The 22,537-nt window shown below is 39.9% G+C and overlaps 1 protein-coding gene across 2 annotated transcripts in view; it reads right to left on the minus strand.

The window, feature by feature from the left end:
- ADAMTS12 (ADAM metallopeptidase with thrombospondin type 1 motif 12) overlaps positions 1-22,537 on the minus strand; it is a 533,606-nt gene that overhangs the window by 266,334 nt on the left and 244,735 nt on the right. The window lies entirely within an intron of this gene.

The raw sequence follows: 22,537 nt of genomic DNA on the forward strand, positions 1-22,537 counted from the left end.
TGGTAACTGAGCTAAATCTTGAAGATTAAGAACCTGAAAGAGAGAGAGGAGAGATAGCATTCTAAGCCTGAGGTATAGTTTGGGTGGGGCCAAGAGAGAGATTGCCCAATCTAGGAAACAACTAATAATTCATTTTGATTTCAATGTAGAGAAATAATGTGAAATAAGTCTCTAGTTGGGACCAAATAGTCGCATGCTTCAAATTTTAGGCTCAGGAGTTTGCCTTTTATCCCAGAGTGGACAGAGAGTCACTAAAAGTTTGTAAGCAGGAAATTTAAATGATGAGACTTATACATATATAGCATGATTATTTTTGGTGGCTCCGTGAAGAGTCAACTGGAAGAGAGATAGAATAAAGGGAGACAGAGAAGAATGGTATGGCTATTATGACAGTGTTGTAAGGTGAGGAAAGGGGGAGTGACTATAAACATGAAAAAAGAGGGTGGTTGTGAGAGATTCTGTCAAGGGAGAATCAACAGCGCATAATTGAAGAGTTGTGGGGAGTGAGAGAGATTGACATGAGGATGATTCTGAGGCATGAGAATCTGAGCGATTACAAGGATGGCAGTGCCCTTAACAGAAACAGTGACTTGTGGAGATGGAATGAACAGTCAAGAAAAATAATACCAATTTATGAGGACCCTGTAGAAAAAGAAAAATAAAAAAGATCAGGATGGCTCCTCTGCCAACTCCAGTATTGTCCATTATAAATTCTGACAGACCATTTCATTTCCAAGGGGAAAAACTTGGTTTGAATCTGACTATCAGAAAATTAAAGTTGAAAAAATCTCCAGCAAGGGCTGCTACCTGTCTGACTTCAGGATTTGGTACTGGAAGAATCACAGAATTGAAAGAGACACGGAATAATGCAACCATCCCATTTTCTTTTTCCTGGGAGGTCTTCACTGAAGCTATGCCTCAGTATTTCAAAGACTCCAGATTTCACCAATGTGTGGGCATTCTCAATACAAATCACAACCTCTCATGGCCTTAGGCAGTCTCTGTGAGTTGTGGATGGGGAAATGGAGAAGAAAGAGATAAGAAAGAGGAAAAAAATGATCTTGTGGCCAGTCTATGCTATAAATGCTTTAATATTAAACAAGTGAGCAAGCATTTACTGAATGTCTACTGTGTGCCTAGCAACGTGCTAGGCACTGAAGGAGATATAGAAGAAGTAGAAAATAAAAAGTCCTCTCTTTAGGAGGTTATGATTCAACAGTAAATAAAAATCAATACTCTAATTTAAGTGGCTCTTTGTGCTCTTTTAAATCAGAAAACATGTTCCTCGTCTCTTAATCAATCAATAAACATTTTAAGTGCCTGCTATGTGTTAGGCACCTAGGGGTCAGGAATACAAAAGCAAAGCAGCCCCTGCCTTTAAGGAGCCTTACATTGTTACCAGGGGAGACAGTGGGCACATTTTTGTGAAGAAGACACTCATCTCCCAAAAGGAGGCTCTTAATCTGGACTCCTATAGACCTAGTTCAGTCCTCTGGGAGCCTGACTCTAAAGAGAAAGGATTCAGGTCTTTTTTTATACTCTCTGACTTATTATACCTGCAACTCATAATCCAGGGGGAAATCTCTTAAAGCTTAGTTCTGTTCCTGTGTAAAGTCTTCCCAAAAAGAGATCGACAAGATATTTTCTAAAGAAGTTAATCAATGAACAAAATAGTAGTTGCTGAGGACAGAACAGCTATTTATTTCCACAAAAGAATTGCTTAAAAACAAAATTCATGGGCAGCTAGGTGGTACAGTGAGTAGAGCACCAGCCCTGGAGTCAGGAGGACCTGAGTTCAAAATCTGGCCTCAGACACTTAACACACTTACTAGCTGTGTGACCTTGGGCAAGTCACTTAACCCCAAATGCCCCACCAAAAAAAAAAGACTCATAGGAGTGTATTCAAGGTCCTCTTGTGGCCTGCCACCATGCACCCTCTTCAATGTTTTCTTCCATTACTTCTCTCCACGCCTTTGATGGTCCAGCCAAACTAGACTCATACGTCACTTGCAAACAAGTCCCATGTTTTCACACTGCTGTGTCTTTGCTTACCTAAAATGTCTTCCCTCTCTTTTCACCTAATAAATTCTCATGCTTACCCATCCTATAGAACATCCTTCCAAAGCCACTTCCTCAAGGCCTCCCCACATCCAACTGCCACTCTACCACTACATAATGACTTTTTCTCAATTCCTAATGGTTACCCCAAGGCTATCCCCCAACCACCCCAAGACCGGAATACTCTCCCTTTACAACTTGGTCTCCTGGCTTGCCAGGCTTCTTTCAACTACCAGATAAAATCTCACTTTTTATAGGAAGCCTTTCTCCATCCTCTTTAATTCTAGTGCCTTCCCTTGGTTGATTATTTCAAATTTATCCTGAATTTAGCTTGTCTGTATCTAGTTGTTTGTATAGACTCTGAGGTCCTTGAGAGCAGACCAACTCTTGTCTTTGCATCTACAAGGCTCAGCACAGCACCTAGTAGTAGTAGACACTTAATAGATGTTTGTTAACTGACTTCATTACACTTCAGAGAGGCAAGCCTACTTGTAGGATTCTCACTACAGGATGAGTGTATCTGCCACTTACAAGCCTTCATTTCTTCTCAGTTATAATACTTCTCCACTCTCCAACGGTATCCCCTCACCCACTCCAATGGCTCAAGATTTCAGCTCCTTTCAAATGAATCTTCCTTGATTCTGGCCATCCCACTAGGTCTTGTAGTCCAATCCTTTTGTAAGAAAGAAGATACTTTCCCTTTCTGGAACCTAAAGATCACTGGGTCAGAGGATGGGGGGAAATGGGGATGCTAGTATTGGGTTCAGGACAAATCCTCTTCCAGAAGCATTCCCTTCCTGCTTGGAATTCCATTATTGTTTAGTTGTTTTTTTAGTTGTGTCTAACTCTTAATAATCTGATATGAAGTTTCCTTAGCAAAGATAATGGAGTGGTTTGCCATTCCTTCTCCAGCTCATTTTATAGAGAAGGGAACTGAAGCAAACAGGGTTAAGTGACTTGCCTAGGGTCACATAGCTAGTATCTGAGGTCAAATTTGAACTCAGGTCTTCCTGACTACAGGTCCAGCACTCTATCCACCGTACCACCTATGAAATTGGAGTGAGCACGCCAGAAAGTTACAACAAGATCTATTGGCTAAGGTTACCCTATCACTAGTTAGACAGCCTAGATGTGCTTCCCATGCATAAAGGGCGCCCTTCATTAGATTTTTCTGTTACTTTTATTTGTGACTATTTTTCTTTGGACCGGCTTGGTTTCTTCCATTTTATTGATAAAACTGCCAGTCTTCTGGGTCCTTTTCCACTGCAGGAAATATGCTCCCTGCATGTTGCCTAGAATGATGATGATGACTGAAAGAAAGAAAGCAAAGATCAGAAGGGATAAAAAATGTCTCTCCTAACACATGAAGACTTCACCTTCAGATATTATCAACTCACCCTGCAGATCATGTATTCCAAACGCATAGATTTTAAAGGTTTTCAAGCTTATTCTGCAAGATTGCTGAGGCCCAAGACTAGACATCTTATCTATTAGATTCAAAAAAACATTCTCTTGAGAGCCTGTTGAGGGCAGAGAACTGTGCCAGGTCCTAGGGGAGATACAACATTTAGATAAGACTAAGTTCCTGTAGGCTAGCTTAGGTAGGGGAAAAGACTCATAAGTAGATAATACCTAATAAAATGAAGTAAGACCATAAAAGATGTCCAAAACAAACTACAGTTCAATAGAATGTAAGCTCCTTGAGGAGAAGGAATGGATTGTTTGTAATCTTTCTAATTCCTATACCCAGTGTATAGAATTATAGGAAAATGGATTCAGAATTAGGAGGGACTTTATAAGCCTCCAGTCCAACCCTGCCATTTTGCAGATGAGGAAACTGAGGCAGACAGAAATGAAGTGACTTGACCAGAGTCACAAAGCTGGTCAACATCTGATGTGAAATTTGAACCCAGATTTTCCTGACTCTAAGTCTAGCATTCTGTCCACTACCCAGGGGCCAAATCCTATATGCTCCATGTTTTTGTGAGATCCTCCCTTTAGCTAAGAATGTTTTGTTTTGTTTTACATTTTTAAATAAAGTTTTGTTTTTGATTATTCAGTTGTTTTCGGTCATGTCTGACTCTTCCTGACCCCATTTGGGGTTTTTCCTTGTCAAAGATGCCAAAAGAGTGGGGCAGCTAGGTGGTGCAGTGAGTAGAGCACTGGCCCTGGAGTCAGGAGGACCTGAGTTCAAATCTGACCTCAGACACTTGACACACATATTAGCTGTGTGACCTTGAGCAAGTCACTTAGCCCCAATCGCCTTCTTTTCTCCCCTCCAAAAAAAAGATACTGAAAGAGTTTGTCATTTCCTTCCCCTGCCTATTTTATAGATGAGGAAACCGCTCCTAAATAAAGTTTTATTATATTTAAAAATGTAAAAAAAAAAACCCACCACACTTTTAGATTAAGGGCCTTTCAAATGGCCCTCAGCCAGTACTTTGCTGGCCCCCTTTGTCTGTTGTCTACTATAGGAGGCACTAAATAAATATGGCCAGGTAGCTAGGTGGTACAGTGGATAGAGTGCTGGGCTTGGAGTCAGAAAGACTCATCTTCCTGAGTTCAAATCTGGCCTCAGATGCTTACTAGCTATGTGACCCTGGACAAGTCACTTAACCCTGTTTGCCTCAGTGCCTCATCTATAAAATGAGCTAGAGAAGGAAATGGTAAACCACTTCAGTATTTTGCCAAGAAAACCCCAAATGGGGTCATGGAGAGTCAGAAACCACTGAAACAACTCAACAACAACAAATGAATGGGGAGGAGAAACACTGTTTATTTTTTCTTGTTTCCAATTCAAAGGTGAATATTATTATGAACGGGGAGATCAAGGAAGGCTTCTCTCCCATAGAAGGTGGCATTTCACTTGTATTTTAAAGGAATGGAAAAAAACAATAATTAAAAAGAAGAGAGGGACAGCTAGGTGGTGCAGCAGATAGAGCACTGGTCCTGGAATCAGGAAGATCTGAGTTTAAATCTGGCCTCAGATACTAACTAGATGGGTGCCCCTGGGCAAGTCACTTAACACTTATTGTCAATAAAAGACAAAAAGAAGGAAGGGAAGGAAGGAAGAAAGGGGAATATTCAACACATCCTAAACATGGGATACAGGATATTCAAGAGCACAGAGTCAAGAAAGTAGAAAATGTATAAGGTCTCATTTGGCTGCAGTTCAGAGGGCATGGATAAGTGAGAGACAAGCCTGGAAATCTGAAATTGGGCCAATCTGAGAAAAGCTTAAAATGCCAGGAAAAAGAGTTTGAACTCTACTTGATAGGCAATAGGAAACCGCTGAAGATTTTTAAGCACAGGAGACACACGACCAGATCTATATTTAAAGGCTTTTGGCAGCGGGATAAAAGGATTGGAGCAGGGAGAATGAAGGCAAGCAAACATTAGGAGAATGTTGCACTAGTCCAGGCAGGTAGTAATGAAGATAACTACTAGTTCCTACTGAAGAGTAACTCAAGTAATGGCAGTAGAAAAAGAGAGGTAAGGACAGATGTTGTAGAGGAATACTGGCAGTTTATTTAATCACTGAGTGAGTAAGAAATGAAGGATGAAACTCTGAATGTGACTGAAACAATGAAGTCAAAAGGTAATCAGGTTGGTTTCGGACACATTGAGCTTGAAGGCTCAGCAGGACATCCAGGTGAAATTGTCTTGAAAGCAGTATGTGATGTAGGGTCTGGAGCACTGAAGAGAGGTCAGGGCTGGAGAATCAAGATTCGCACAAGATGGACTACGTTCAATGTGCCAATTCTACTGTGGACAAAGGAACAACAAATGAAAAAAAAAACAGGTCCCTCCAAATCATTTGTTCACAACTCTAAGGAAAAACCTTCCTGCTTTGTACAATGATGCCAGAAGGAGATAGTTCCAAGAAATTGAACAATATCTAAAGGACTGCCCAAGAGATCCATTCTAATTCTACTAAAGAATGAAATTAAAAGCTCAAACCTAATCAGCTCTAGAAAGGAAGTTGATATAACCATGTTTTGCTTTATGAATTCAGGCCAAATATATTGTGGGGTAATGAAAAGTACCTGGCCTGGAATCCGATCTGTGTTCTGAACCTAGATCTATTTCTAATTAGTTGGAGGAATGCCTACCTCTTCAAGCCTGAGTTTCTTCAGGAAGTTGGTAAATATCTTTAGTTGGCTTCGCTATTGTTTAAAGTAAGGTTTGTAGCTTATTTAAAACAAATGCATTTAAAAAACAAATGAGAAAGTTGACCTAATTGATCTCTAAGGTTCCTTCTAACATTAATGTAATGGAGGACTGGCCACTGAGAGCCTAGCCCTTATAGGAGCTGACCAGCACATGCAACATGCACTGCCTTTTGGAAACCCATATGGATGCTAGGTGTAAGTGCTTCTGGAAATGCATGATATAGGACTTAGAGCTCTTTACATCCATGATTCAGATCATAAACAGGTATCCTATTGGCTTAGAATGACAAGACAGTCTATTCATTTGGATACTGAGCGAGAACTGAGGATGCACACAAAACAGGTTCAAAAAGTTGAAATCACTCTTTCTTCCCTAGGGGCAAGTATGACAAGAAAGGGGAGTGCCTTCAGGCCCTCTCTCTTACCAGACCACCATATGGCTATGAATGCATGTCATTGCTGTTCTTCTCTCTCTGTTGTATATTTTCTCCAACTTAGGTAAAGAAATATCAGACAAATTTTGTACCACATTATGACCTTGTGAACTTTGAAAGATTAGAATAACCACCAGAAGTCTGACAACTAAAGTCCACAATACACTCTGCCAGCAGCTGCAGCAGCCAAGCATAAGCTGTGGGGAGCCAGCACTGAAAAGGAACCTGCTTGACTCAGCCTGTCAGTGAATCTGGAGGCTACAACACCATGTCCTCCAAGGGAGGGAGCAAGTCAACCATTTATTAAGCCATCCTCAGAAGCAAACTGGACAGGAGGACTACTGGAGACCACCACTTCAAGTGTGAGTCATTTGAAGGAGAGTAGCCTCCTGGCTTGGGGGCTTTTGTATTTTGGATCTAAGTAAATATCCCTTTATAACAGTTGTCCCTGGGTTGTTTTTTAGTCTTGTCTGACTCTTCATGACCTCATCTGGGGTATTCTTGGCAAAGATATTGGAGTAGTGTGCCATGTCCTTCTCCAGCTCATTTTATAGATGCAGAAACTGAGACAAACAGCCTAAAGTGACTTCCCTAGAGTCACACAGCTAGTAAGTGCCTGAGGCTGGATTTTAACTCATGAAGATGAATCTTCCCAAGTCCAGACCTGGCACTCTATCCACTGCATGACCTACCTGACTTTAACAATAGTTAATTGATGTTAATTGGTTAAGTGATGTTGAAGAGAGATTAACTGATTGATATTGAGAAGAACATACAAGACAGGGTCTCATGAGCAACAGTACTAGCAAAGCACCCTCTACCCCTCAGGTTATAACCTTGAAATCTTGACCTTTGAACAGAGAATTAGTCAAGGTCTGGGGAATCTATGGAAAGAATACATATATATGTATATATATGTATATATATCCATATTTGTACTTATATACATACATATACAAATTTGTGCATATATATGTATGTGTCACAGAAATGAAAATATAGATTTTAAAATGTTCTGAGGACAACGTTTTATAAACTGTACGTTTTTCCTCTGAAGGGAGACTTCAAGAAGACATTTTCAAGATAAGCTCAGGAGATTTAAAACAGATAAGTAACCGAGAAAGCAAGCCAAAGGGAAATAAATGTAATACCAGTGACAGAAGCAAATATGGCTAAGCCACAACTAGATTCGAAAGGTTTCACAGGAGAGAAAATCTTTGGCTTGCTCATATACCTTCAGCAAAGCTCACTTCATCTAGCATACAACAGAAGGATTTTAAAGATTATTTAATGAACTATTCATTTCTCAAAACCATTGTCTCTCTTAATAAAATTGGCAGGCATTCTGGAGGAAAAAAAGGATACAATCAAGGTTAGCTTAAGTGTTAGATGCTGGGAAATGTCAAATACTAATACACCTCAAGCCCAGTGTTGTGTAGTAAAGTTGTCTATCAGCAGAACACATGAAAGCTTTCCAAATGAAATTCACCCTCCAAGGGTTTGAATAACCTCAACTCCACTACATCACTTAAATCAGAAAAGGCAAAAAAAATTGGGAAAGAGGATGATGGTCAGTTCACATAAACAACAGACACAACTTTTTCTGGATAATGAAACGGAAATAGAGTTCAAGGTGCCTCCAGCTAAGGAATTCGCCCAAAGGAGAAAAGTGAACATGGATAAATTTAGAACATATTATTATTGCTGTTGCTTAATCCTTTGTTTCATTCTTTACCAATGCTCCCAATGTGTAGGCAAATTTGAGTTTCCCCTTTCTTTCCTTTCCTTCCTGATCCTGTAGTGCTAATAAGCTGAGAATTGGCCAAAAATTGAGCAGTCGCTCAATGAGACAGCAGGAGGCAGAATACTGAATAATTCACAAAGTGCATAATGAGCCCCTGCACAATTGAGAGTTGATTGGATCTCATTCTTCCCTTCATCTTAGTGGCTTAGGATGTGGAGAGCAATTTGGCAACTCTGGAGCTTCACTTGTGACATCCATGGTCACTTTCTGTTGCCTTCACGCTTGCACATCTTAGAAGAGAAGCTGCCCAACAACAGAATAGGCTGTAGTAAACCCCCAAATAAGCTCTCACCAGAAAGCAGATGATAGATGGGTGTAGAGATGATTGCTACATTGAAAAAGAGATTAGACTAAGTGACCACAAAAGTCTTCCAACTCTAGTATTCTATAATATTTTGAATGTGGAAGAAAATTTTACAAATCTTAAATTTCCATATAAACTTGAGTCATCATCATTCTTTTAGGAATTCAAAGAATTTTTAAAACAAGCATAATTTCTATGCTGAGTGGCTTGTATTTTCTTTTTGTGTGTCTCTTTGGTCATGATGGCCTTGTATGTTTTGACACTCAATGTTCTCAGCAGTATTAGAGGTGCAGAGAGGAGTCTTTCGTGTCATGGATCCTGAGAAGCAGAGAGTTCAGAGACATGGGTGAAGTACCCAAATACCTAGTCAACAGAGAGGATGGAATATAGAGAGGTTTAAAAAGAGTACAGAAAGGGTAAGCAGAAGGACTTCAAAGGGCACTAGAAATTGGGGGATCAGGGTGCATTTCCTATAGAAGGTGGCACTAAAGTTGAGCTTTGAAGAAAGGTAGGGATTCTGCAAAATGAAGGTGAGGAAGGAGTTCATTTGAGGCATGGGGTTTAGCCCATGGAAAGACATGGAGGTAAGCAATGGAATGTTGCATACAGGGAAACATCAAGTAAGTTAATGTGTCTGGAATGTAGAGGGCACAAAGAGAAAGAATGTGTAATAACGATAAAGCTAGGCTGGAGCCAGATTGTAAAACTGTTTAAGTGTCAAACATAAGAGTTACATTTTATCTTACCAATTGGGGCTACTGGACCTTCTTTAGCAGGGAAGTGACACGGTTGGTTTTATGCTTTTGGAACATTAATTTGGCAGCTATATGGTAAATGGATTGGAGAGAGAGGCAGAGAGATCAATTGGGGGCTATTGTAGTAGCTTGGGTGAGAAGTGATGATTGCCTGTTTTAAAATACTGGTTATGTGAGTGGAGAGGAGGGGATAGATACTGATGAGGTAGAATCAACAAGACTTGGTAACTGATTTTATATGAAGGGTGATGAGAGGGAAGAGTCCTGAATGACTCCAAGGTTGCAAACTTGTATGGCTAGAAAGATGGAAGCACTGCTGACAGAGGAAGTTTGGGAAAGGGGTTGGTTTGTGGGAAAAAGTAATGAATTCTGCTTTGGATGTGTTGCATCTGAAATGCTTATGGAACAGCCAGATCAACTTCAGTGTCAAGTCCTAATGGAAATACATCCTAACGCCCCATTTATTAGTATGCTTCTTCCGAGAAATTTGTTATTATTCCATATATATTTAGTGACATACCATCTGGGTTCATTTTATCAACTCACATTGGTATGTGGTTCTAGAGATAATCCTGTAGATGACTGTTTCCCTAATGCTCATGAGCTCCCACCAGTATGCTTTCCCTAACAATCAGCCAATAGAGTTAATTAGCTTTTTAGAATATGGTACTTGTTAAAAATAGAGAGATGAATCAGGGGAACAGAATAAGTACACAGCATATAGAAGCAAAAATGTCTAGTACCCTAGTAGTATTTGATAAACACAAAGATCCTAGCTAATGGGATAAAGACTCAGTATTTCACAATAATTACTAGGGAAATTGGACAGCAGTATGGAAGAAATTAGATTTAGATCAATACCTCATATAAAAAGAAGCTACAAATGGGTGTATGACCAAGATATAAAAGGTCACATCATAAACAAATTAGAGAAACATGGAAAAATTTCCTATCAGGTTTATGTATCATAGAAAAGTTCATGACCAAGCAAGGAACAGAGAGGATCACAGAAGATAAAATTAATAATTCTGATTACATAAAATTTTAAAAGCTTTTATACAAACAAATCTAATCAAGATTAAAATGGAAACTATTAACTGGGGGAAAATCTTTACAAAAACTTTGTCTGAACAATTCCAAGACATATAATAAATTCATTCAATTGATTCTAATTTATAAGGACAAGAGCCATTCTCCAAACTGTTAAAATTGTCTAGGGATATAAGTTGTGGTAATTGAATGTGATGGGGCATTGTAGGAAATGAAGAAAGGGATTATTTCAAAAGAACATATAAAGATTTGGGTGAATTGAGGCAGAGAGAAATGAGAACAAGAATAATTTTTACTATAACATCAATATTAAAAAATGAGCACTTTAATAAACTCATGGAGAATGAAATAAGCAAAAACAGGAATAAACATTGTACAGTAAAAGCAAAACTTTCAAATGTGTGGGGATTATCAGTACAATGAATATCCATGATTCCAGAGGACCAATGATGAACAGCACATTATCCATTACAAAGAACTGATAAATTTAGGCTACCAAATGAAATATACACACATATGTATGTGTGTGTGTAGCCATTGGAGGAATTTATTTATTTTTTGATTATGTTTATTTGTTACAAGAAATTTGTTTTTCTTTTCTTTCTTTTTCAGAGGGGTGGAGGTGGGGAGGAAAGATAACAAATTTCTCTTCATTGTTTTAAAGAAATAATGTGGCGGGGTATTTTGACAGATGTAAAATGCTGAATGTGCTTTCAGTGTTTCATATCTGTGATGTGACTGTCACTGTACTATTAATATGATGATGCCATTGTATGAATCACTAATGAGGTCACTGTTATTAGTTTAACTTAACTGTTTTACTTTGTTACAAGAGATCTTTGATGAAGTGGAAATAATCTGAAAATACTTGTAATATAAAAACCAAACACATCAATAAAACTTAAAGAGAGGAGCGGAGCCAAGATGGCAGCTGGTAAGCAGGGAATAGTGTGAGCTCTGTACCCAGACCCTCCAAAAACTTATAAAAAATGGCTCTGAACCAATTCTAGAACGGCAGAACCCACAAAACAGCAGAGGGAAGCAGGGCTCCAGCCCAGGACAGCCTGGATGGTCTCTGGGTGAGGTCTATCCCGCACGGAGCTTGGAGCTGGGAACGGAGTGGAGCAGAGCCCAGCCTGAGCGGCATGGACCATCCAGACCAGAAGCCGGGCGGAGGGGGCCCTAGCGCCCTGATTCAGTGAGCTGCAGCAGTTACGAGACTTCTCAACCCACAAACACCAAAGACTGCGGAGAAGGTTAGTGGGACAAGCTGCAGGAGTGGAAGGAGTTCACGGTTTGGCTTCCAGCCCCGGGGGCAGCGGAGGTGGGGCAGCTACAGCTGTTGTTACTTCCGGCTCCAAGCCCACCTGGTGGGAGGAATTAAGTGGCGGATCAGAGCAGGGGTGCACAGCCTGCCGAAGATCTAAGCCCAGTTCGAGTTGGGGGATCTTGGGGAAGGAGCAGTGCTGGTGTGGCAGAGCAGGCACCTCCCCCCCAAACGTGGAACATAGAACTCTGTAATCTACAAGCAGTCATACCCCACTGAAAAACTCAAGGGTCAAGTTAGTTGACTGGGAATATGGCCAGGCAGCGAAAACGCACCGAGATTCAGTCTCAGACTTTGCATTCTTTCTTTGTTGACAAAGAAGACCAAAACATACAGACAGAAGAAATTAATAAAGTCAAAGAGCCTACAACAGAAACCTCCAAGAAAAACAGGAACTGGTCCCAGGCCATGGAAGAGCTCAAAAAGGATTTGGAAAAGCAAGTTAGAGAAGTAGAGGAAAAATTGGGAAGAGAAATGAGAAGGATGCAAGAAAACCATGAAAAACAAGTCAATGACTTGCTAAAGGAGACCCCAAAAAATACTGAAAAATACACTGAAGAAAACAACACCTTAAAAAACAGACTAACTCAAATGGCAAAAGAGCTCCAAAAAGCCAATGAGGAGAAGAATGCCTTGAAAGGCAGAATTAGCCAAATGGAAAAGGAGGTCCAAAAGACCACTGAAGAAAATACTACTTTAAAAATTAGATTGGAGCAAGTGGAAGCTAGTGACTTGATAAGAAATCAGGATATTATAAAACAGAACCAAAGGAATGAAAAAAATGGAAGACAATGTGAAATATCTTCTTGGAAAAACCGCTGACCTGGAAAATAGATCCAGGAGAGATAATTTAAAAATTATTGGACTACCTGAAAGCCATGATCAAAAAAAGAGCCTAGATACCATCTTTCAAGACATTATCAAGGAGAACTGCCCTGATATTCTAGAGCCACAGGGCAAAATAGAAATTGAAAGAATCCATCGATCACCTCCTCAAATAGATCCCAAAAAGAAATCTCCTAGGAATATTGTCATCAAATTCCAGAGCTCCCAGATCAAGTAGAAAATACTGCAAGCAGCCAGAAAGAAACAATTTGAGTATTGTGGAAACCCAATCAGAATAACCCAAGATCTGGCAGCTTCTACATTAAGAGATCGAAGGGCTTGGAATGCGATATTCCGGAGGTCAATGGAGCTAGGATTAAAACCTAGAATCACCTACCCAGCAAAACTGAGTATCATGTTCCAAGGCAAAATATGGATTTTCAATAAAATAGAGGACTTTCAAGCTTTCTCAATGAAAAGACCGGAGCTGAATAGAAAATTTGACTTTCAAACACAAGAATCAAGAGAAGCATGAAAAGGTAATCAAGTAATGGAAATTGCAAGGGACTTACTAAAGTTGAACTGTTTTGTTTACATTCCTACATGGAAAGATGATGTGTATGATTCATGGGACCTCAGTATTAGGGTAGTTGAAGGGAATATGCATATATATATGTTTATGTATGTATATAAGTGAATGTGTATGTATGTATATATCTATGTGTATATGTATGCATGTGTATGTATGTATATATGTGTGAGTTTTTATATATATACATATATATATGTAAAAGAGAGCAGACACAGGGTGAGTTGAAGATGAAGGGAAGATATCTAAAAGAAATAAAATGAAATTAAGGGATGAGAGAGCAACATACTGAGAGAGGGAGATAGGGAGAGATAGAATGGGATGGATTATCTCACACAAAGGTGGCAAGAGGAAGCAGTTCTGGGGGAGGAGGGGAGAGGGCAGGTGAGGGGGGAATGAGTGAACCTTGCTCTCATCAGATTTGACCTGAGGAGGGAATACCATACATATTCAGTTGGGTATCTTACCCCACAGGAAAGAAGAGGGAGGAAGATAAAAAATAAAAGGGGGGGCATGATGGAGGGGAGGGCAGATGGGGGTGGAGGTAATCAAAACAAACACTTTGGAAAGGGGACAGGGTCAAGGGAGAAAATTCAATAAAGCGGGATGGGTTGGGAAGGAGCAAAATGTAGTTAGCCTTTCACAACATGAGTATTGTGGAAGGGTTATACATAATGATACATGCATGGTCTAGGTTGAAGTGCTCGACTTCTTAGGGAGGGTGGGTGAGAAGGGAAGAGGGGAGAGAATTTGGAACTCAAAGTTTTAAAAACAGATGTTCAAAAACAAAAAAAATAGTTTTTGCATGCAACTAAAAAATAAGATACACAGGCAATGGGGCGTAGAAATTTATCTTGCCCTACAAGAAAGGAAGGGAAAAGGGGATGAGAGGGGAGGGGGGTGATAGAGGGGAGGGCTGACTGGGGAACAGGGCAACCAGAATATATGCCATCTTGGAGTGGGGGGGAGGGTAGAAATGGGGAGAAAATTTGTAATTCAAACTGTTGTGAAAATCAATGCTGAAAACCAAATATGTTAAATAAATAAATTTAAATAAAAAAAATATACTATCCTTTTGATAAGGCTAAAAAAAAAACTTAAAGAAAACAAAGAAAAGAACAAAGAAAAGGCATTTACCTAAAAAGCAAGAACAATAGTCGTCAAGCGTTTTCCCTAAAACATGGGGTACTTTCTTTAACAGATACACAGAGAATCCTAGGAGGAGGCAGGGGTGTAAAGGGGAAACAAAGTACATGTTATGTATTTTAAAGGTAAGTCACATGAGGAGAGAACATAAAGGGTTAAGGTAACTCACAATTCTGGAACAGGTAGGCCTTAATGTTCTTTCTTAGCATATGAAGCTCACCAGAGGACAGAGTATCAGTGGTGCACCAGTTGCTCTAATACTCAGGTGGGCTTGCCTTCTTATGAGGCACAATATCTCTGCCAAATCCATTGCTGGCCTGGGCCAAATAGGTAACTTGACTCTTTACCAGGCTCAGCTGCTGCTGGGCTGGACTGGGCAGGTTGCTCAGGTAGATGCTGCCAGAACGAGCAAGGGAAGGTTGTTTTTACATGACATTGATAGAACGATAGTTTAGATAAGTGACTTGGCCACTAAACTTCAGTTGCCCAGGCTGAGATGTCCAGAGGACTCAGCTAGATGGGCATATCCACTGGACTCCCTAGGTTTGCTCTTCAATGGACAGCTACATTCTTCATCATCTCCAGCCTCTCATCATTTATGCTCTTTTCAACAAGTCCAATGACTGCAGTCGAGGATTGCTGGAACACTCTCTTCTTTGGCTCCCTCAGAGACTCAACTCCAGGTGGGAGGTGACAAAGTTTTAGCCTCTCTAGCTTGCCAATTCTTCTTGACTCAAAGTAGATTGTTTCAGTGAGGTACTCCACCTGTACTTATGGTGACCAGCCATTTACACTTCCTAGATTCCTGCTAGGGTCTTATATAGAAGAGAAGCTGGCAACAAAGGTATGGTAGCAGTGTGTGCCTTAGGGCAAATTCATCTTCTCTGTGAGTTTTTTCTTAAGCAGTTGATCTATTCATGCCTTAGACACTTCCTAGGGTATGGAAGGATTTCCTCTTTACAGTTTTAAGTAGGCTCAAAGATCACTGCAAACAGCAACTACAGCTGTGAAATTTTCTAATTAAATTAACTAATGAAATTTTTGATTAAAAGAGATGCTTGCTCCTCGGAAGGAGAGCTATAGCAAATATGGACAGCATACTAAAAAGCAGAAGACATCACCATGCCAACAAAGGTCCACATAGTCAAAGCCATAGTTTTTCCAGTAGCACGTATGGCTGTGAGAGGTGAACTATAAAGAAAGCTGATCATCACATTAGTGATGCTTTTGATTTGTAAAGCTAGAGAAGACTTTTGAGATTCCCTTGAACAGCGAGGAAATCAAATCAGTCAATATTTAAAGGAATTAATTCAGGCTGTTCACTGGAAGGTCAAATAATGAAGCTGAAGCTTAAATACTCTGGCCACATAATGAGAAGAAGGACTCATTGGAAAAGACTCTGATGCTGAGAAAGGTGGAAGGCAAAAGGACAAGGGAGGCAGCAAAGGATGAGATGGACAGATAGAGTCATGGAAACAATGAACATGCACTTGCACAGGCTTTGAGAAATATGGTCCATGGGGTCATGAAGAGTCAGACATGATTGAACAACAACAGTAACGACAATGACAACAGTCTTTGTCTCATTTAACCTTTCGCTTGGGGAAGCAATGTGGCACAGTGGATAGAGTACCAGGCCTGGAATTTGGAAGACTTGAGTTCAAATCTGGCCTCAGACACTTCCTAGTTGTGTGACCCTGGGCAAGTCACTTAATCCTGTTTGCCTCAGTTTCCTCATCTGTAAAATGAGCTGGAGAAGGAAAAGGCAAACCACTCTAGTATCTTTGCCAAGAAAACCCCAAATGGAGACATGGAGAGTCAGACATGACTGAACAACCACAACAACAACACAAACCTTCAGCTTACCTGAAGTCCAACAGAGCACTCCCTCACCTTTGTATTTACTTTTTTTTCTGCATAGATATTGTTCCCACCTCCTAAAATAATGAAACCCCTTGAGGGAGTGGGGTCAGGCACAATACCTGAAACACAGTAAGGGCTTAATAAATGCTTGTTTGAATGAAAGGGGCTATTAGAGATGTATTTCTGAGGACAGATTGAAGTTATCTGAGACTAGACATAGTTTTCTGTAAGATGTAAACATAAGCAGGCAGCATTTTTTTTTCTTTCTGCCTCTGGGAAGGGCTGAGATTGCTGTGAGCTCTGAATCAGGCAGAGCATCAGCAGTGGAAGCTCCAAGTTTTTGTTTTCAGTTGAGAAAGATACTGGGCCTGCAGTTAAAATAGAAGGCAAGAAGGCTTGCAGCCTGGTAATTGGAATAGAAGCCAAAGAGAGTCCCAATCCAGGAGTTTAAACCGAGACAAAGGATGCAGAGGTGGAGAAAGAGGCTTTGTGTGGAGGGGGAATGGAAGCTGCAGTGAACCGGTTCTCTCCAAGAGAAATAGAAAGGATAGGGACATTTTTAACTCTCTTTCCTCCTACCCCTCACCAGAAATGGAAGAGCATTATTCCAAAGTTTCTTGATTCCTTAATTCTGTTCACATTACTCATTGAATTCATGTGTTTAAAGCTAGCTCACCAGAGACAGAGAATTATAGGTGGTTAAAACTTCTTTGGAATAGTATAGGTACTTATTTGTGAATGGGGGAGGTTGAAAAAATAAAGATAGTAGGGGAAAGAGACACACACATAGAAAGACAGAGAGAGAGAGAGAGAGAGAGAGAGAGAGAGAGAGAGAGAGAGAGAGAGAGAGATGGACAGACATTCAGAGAGAGAGATAGAAAAGGAGAGGGAGAGTAAGAGAGTGAGCAAGAGAGAGATAAAATTTTCCTAAACTTTCTGAAGCAAAGTAAAGCTGTATGGGGTCATCCTTTGCCCTCAGGCTACAGTGAGTAAAATAGTTATTGCTGCTTAGAAGCCTGCTGGGTAAGAGGCAGGATCCTCAAGCAAGGTCAATCCTATTGTCCTCTTTGGAAGCCAGTTTGTCCCTGGAAAGAGAAAGAGCAAAGGCAAAAGACTAGTGGGGCCAGGAAAGGAAAGAGTTGGGAAAGTACCACTACCCACCTTCAGAAGAATGGACTAATAGTAGTTGGTCTGCTATGGTACTAATCACCTCCAATCACACTACATTTTACACACTGAATGAATAAGTCTTCTATCCCTAATGATGACATGAGTCAAAGGTTACTCATTTGCCTAAGGGATCCAAAAAATCAATGGTGTAGTAATGATAATAATAATAACAGTAATAGTATTAATAATTAATAATAGCTAGCATTTATATAGCACCTACTATGCGCCAGGCACTATGCTAAACATCTTACAATTATTATCTCATTTTGATCCTCACAGCAAACCTGGGATGTAGGTGCTATTATTATTCTCATTTTACAGTAGAGGAAACTGAGGCAAACAGAGGTTAAGTGACTTTCCCAAGGTCATATGGCTAGTAAGCATTTCAGACCAGATCTGAACTTAGGCCTTCTGAATAAGTAGAGGCTACTCCAAAGTCTGCAGGCTACATTCTCCTCTCTTCCTCATTTGTGTCAGTATCTTCAAGTCTATCATTAACATTGAACACCACGTTGACTCATATAGGGCAATCCAAGTTTTCCCATAACAGTGATCTGACCCCTTCCACACTGTGTAAAATTTGTCAAAATTCCCAAGTGTCCAGGTGGTGTATGAAACATCACCCTTATTGAAACACCAAGGTGATGGTGAAATAAGATGGTACAATAATTGTGCAGTCTCCAACTCCGTCCTTCTCAGCTAGACATTTCCCTTCCACTCAGGATGGAAATGAGAGGCAATAAATAGAAATTTTTCCCCTAGGTTTTTTTCTTTTTAATTCAGTGCCACCAATCTGTCAGCAGCCCAGTGACAGGACTGGTCCCACTGAGAATGCCAGCAGCTCCCAGCAACAGACTGTTCCAAAGAGCTATATGTCCTCTTTCCATCAAGAGAATCTTGTCACGTCTCCCCTACAGTGGTCTTCCTAGCAGATAGCAATATGCTAAAGCCTAGAGAGTTCAAAGGAGAGGAAAAACTGCAATGCAGCAAACTGGTCATCTGAGTTCACATGCCTCTTTCCTTCTTTTTCAAACATGCTAGATAGCCCTGTGTGGCAGGCTGTATTGATTATTACTTATCTGCTCTCATCAAAGGCTTGTTTCTTTATCCATCTCCACTGTCTGCGCCTCCCAGAACTGTGTGATATTTTACTTGGCTAATCAGAATCAGATGCTTAAATGAGCACTAAACCCTCGCTGGATCTCTCAGAGGTTCTCAGGTAAACATGTCATAAAATAAAATCCTGCTTCATAAATGTTAATGAGTGACAATAATGATGAACAGTTTGAATGATTCCTTAAGGGCAAAGAAAGCTCAAAACGTACCAACTGAAATATATTCCTAAGAGTTAAGACCATAGATCTAAAAGGGCCCTCAGAAGTTATCTAGAAGGATTAGAACAGAAAAGGACCTTTGAGGCCATTTTGTTCAACCCCATAATTTTACTTAGGGAAGCTAAATGACTTGTCCAAGGCCATACAAGTAGTAACATGAGAGGTAGGAATAGAACCCAGATCTTCTGGTTCTATCTCCTGTACTATGCTTCTTTTCATGGGACTAGAAGAACTTCAAAGATCATTTAATCCATTGCCCTGTGTTCCAAACTAAAGCAAAACCATTCCAACTAAATGAAACTTTTCTTGTTTTTAAAGCTCTCCTTTGAAAGGAATTTATTCCAATGCCATATGAACAAGAGATCTGGATTCAGGGTGGCAGATAGGAAGGAGCCCTGGAATTCAGAAGATCTTGGTTCAAGTCCATATAGACTCAAAGACTCTCACACTCCACCCTACCCAGAATAATAGTAGTCCCTAAGGTGTTATGTTGACTAGATTGAGGTTTCCTTTCTGTTGTTAACAGGGCAGGATGCCCTTAATTGGGAACTGACTCATTCCTTGAAAAGGTGAAGATACTAATCCTGGGGTACGCATAGAACTTGAAATGTAAAGGCTCCAATGTTCCCTCCAGTCCTCAGTGCTGCTGAGGAACAGGGGTGAGAACCAGCACATGACCATAAGCTGATGAGACCTGAAATTGTAAGAAAAGCCAAAAGACACAGCTCTGCTAAGGTTTGACTGGCTTTCTGCATCTCTTACCCTGAAGCACACAGCCTTAGACTGTGGCTGTGCACTCACTCTGCCTCATCCTGATGCCTAGTCTTCATCACTGAGGATCTCATGTTTTACTCTGGTGGCTATACAGAAAGTCCCTTCGCATTTAAATGAATATTAATTGGTAATTCATAAGAATGATAGTGCTACGGATCCTAACTCTCAAGCCAGATCATAGTTCTAAGGACCTTGGAGGTTATCTATTTCATCCATCTCATTACACAGGTGAAGAAAATTTGGCCTGGAGGAGAGGGAGGAAGGTTACATGACTTGGATATATTCTCACAGGTAGCATCAAAAGCAGGCTTTGGACCTACATTCTCTGATTCTAGAGTTGACAACCATCCCACATCCCATCACATCCATCCTTTCACATGAATACCCATATATTACATCTCTTTATGATTACCATTGGAGAATTATTGCTACAGGAATACATTCTCAACTAATAGAAGCCATTTTGATAAGCTAGCATATTTATACGATGCTGAAGATTTCTCCAAAAGATCGTGTGCTTTCCAGCTGTCATTAAATGCCTCTCCTTTTTCTCTCTTCCATATTCTCTCATGCTCATTGCAGTCCTACTATGCATTGCCAGGAATATCCCTAAAAGGAGAAATCACTGGTCTGTAATCAGTCTAATGTGCCACACTACCTGTAATCCTTACAGTGCTATCAAAACGATGACGTTGATGCTGTCATTAATGCTCTGTTATAGTTGGGAAAACAGGCTGAGAGACACTGTAACTAGCCCAGGACCACACAGATAACTAAATATCTGAGGCTAGATTTGAACCCAGGTATTTCTGACCAGTATCCTGTTGTAGACATGAAACAACTTCTTACTTTTTTGGTGAATTTAAGAAAATCAGGCCATGTTTTACTTATTAACTCAGGGATTGATTTTTCATGATATATCAGAAGAAAAGTCTTCAAAGGAATGGAATAGATGAATGTTCCTATCATTCTTCCTCTTCAAAATAATACCTTATGTGAGGGGGAAAACAACAGCAGCTAATGATCCCTATGCCTACATTTTCATCTTAGCAAAATCTTTATGAGAATAGCTAACGTGTGCATTGAACACATCTCCATGAAAACATTAAAAGGAAACAAGTAATCTTTCAAAGAAGTTTTTTTTCCAGAAGACCTTATCTTCAGTCACACAACTGCTTGAGAAATGTGGAACACAAAGCACTACATCTATTTTTGAATGTTTTTTTTAAAACATTTGGCTCAACAGTTCGAAATATAATCATTAAGACTTTCTTCAAACAAAATGTTCTCATACAGGCATTTAAACTAGGTAAGGCTTTATGACACATGTGAATATGGAGAAAACTTTGTTAAATGTCCCATTGAGTTCTGACATCAAGTGAAGTATAAAACAGGAAAACATAGGATTCAAGAAGATGTTGTGCTATTTTCATATAGTTCCAGAACAGCACAAAAGCTCTTCAGTGAAATCTTCAGTCATGTGAAAGAGTTTCTTTTGCTCATTCACACTGGAAAAACAAAGGGGATGAAAACCATATACTGCCCTGACTAGAATATACAACCAGAAGTTAGCCAGCTCATTGAGTTAGTCTTTCATTTTCTACTTTTTAGAAAGATGCTGTACATGGACAATGAACTTGGCTCTGGATTAAGTGGGATGAGAGAATCGAGCTAGGTACTATTGTGTGTGTTTGCACTGCCTGTCCTTCATGCCTGGAAGGCTCTCCCTTCTCAACCCTAACTCTTGGACAACCTGCCTTCCTTCAAGACTCAGCTTAAATCTCACTTTCTACAAGATGTCTTTTTCAGTTCCCTCCATCTCCACCTGCTTGCTACTGTCTTATCTCTGAGATTTCTCCCATTTACCTAGTATATATGTACATATAGATATACACATATGTAGACAGATTTCTCTATTGATCAACCGATCTTTTTAGTACATAGTTATTTGCATATCCCACCCCATCCTACCTCCACCTCCTTAGACTGTGAGATCCTTGAAAGCAAGGACTCATTTTCCTTTCTTTGCACGCCCCAGAAATTAGCTTGGTGCTCACTTTGGACTTCTGACGACTCTTTTGGCATAATGTTGATGAAAAAGTGAGCTAAATTCAGTAAAAATGACTATTTCCCAATTTTCAGAAATGCAGGGTTTTTTTCTTCACAGCAATGGTTAGCAGCTATTTCTTTATCTTGACACACCACTATTCTTCCAACTTCAAGAAAGCTTTGACAGTCTGATAAAGCCTATGGACTCCTTTGCAATACAATGTTTTTAAAATGCATAAAATAAAATATATAGGATTACAAATAAACCAATCATATTGTAATATATTTCTCAACATCAACAAAATAAGCTAACAGGGATCTATTCATATAGACCCTAGAGGTCCACGAACCCCAAGTTAAGAATTACTGCCATAAAAAAATCAATAACAACCCCTCCGGTGGTCAGGTTCTTCTTCTGGTTTGTAGTAAAATAGCTCTTCAGATAAATGAGTTGCACAAACACATGGAGTAAAGAGATATTGATAAACTAACCATGGGAGGCAGGAAAGGTTCTATCTGGTGTCAACTAGGTCACTTAATTTATGGTGAAAGTACCAGACAGAGAAAAGAGGAAAAGGGCAGGGAAAAAATAAGGAAGTTGGTGGCATATAAGGCAAATCACTCGTGTGAGAAAATGATGCCTCCCCCTGACCCCCCTTTTTTTTTACTGGTGGTAAAATTTCCCTGCCTTATCAGTACTACAGGGTGTCCCTAAAGACTAGACACATAGGAAAAATAAATATTTTGACATATTTGAAATATTAACAGACCTTAGCCCCCTTGACCTCTTTTTCTGGGATATGCTAAAAGAAAAGGTGTACTCAATGAAAATCACAGATGCAACACACTTGATTTAACACATAAAGAGTGAATGTGCTGAAAC

The sequence above is a fragment of the Trichosurus vulpecula genome, chromosome 1 (assembly GCF_011100635.1).
Source record: "Trichosurus vulpecula isolate mTriVul1 chromosome 1, mTriVul1.pri, whole genome shotgun sequence".
NCBI lineage: Eukaryota > Metazoa > Chordata > Mammalia > Diprotodontia > Phalangeridae > Trichosurus > Trichosurus vulpecula.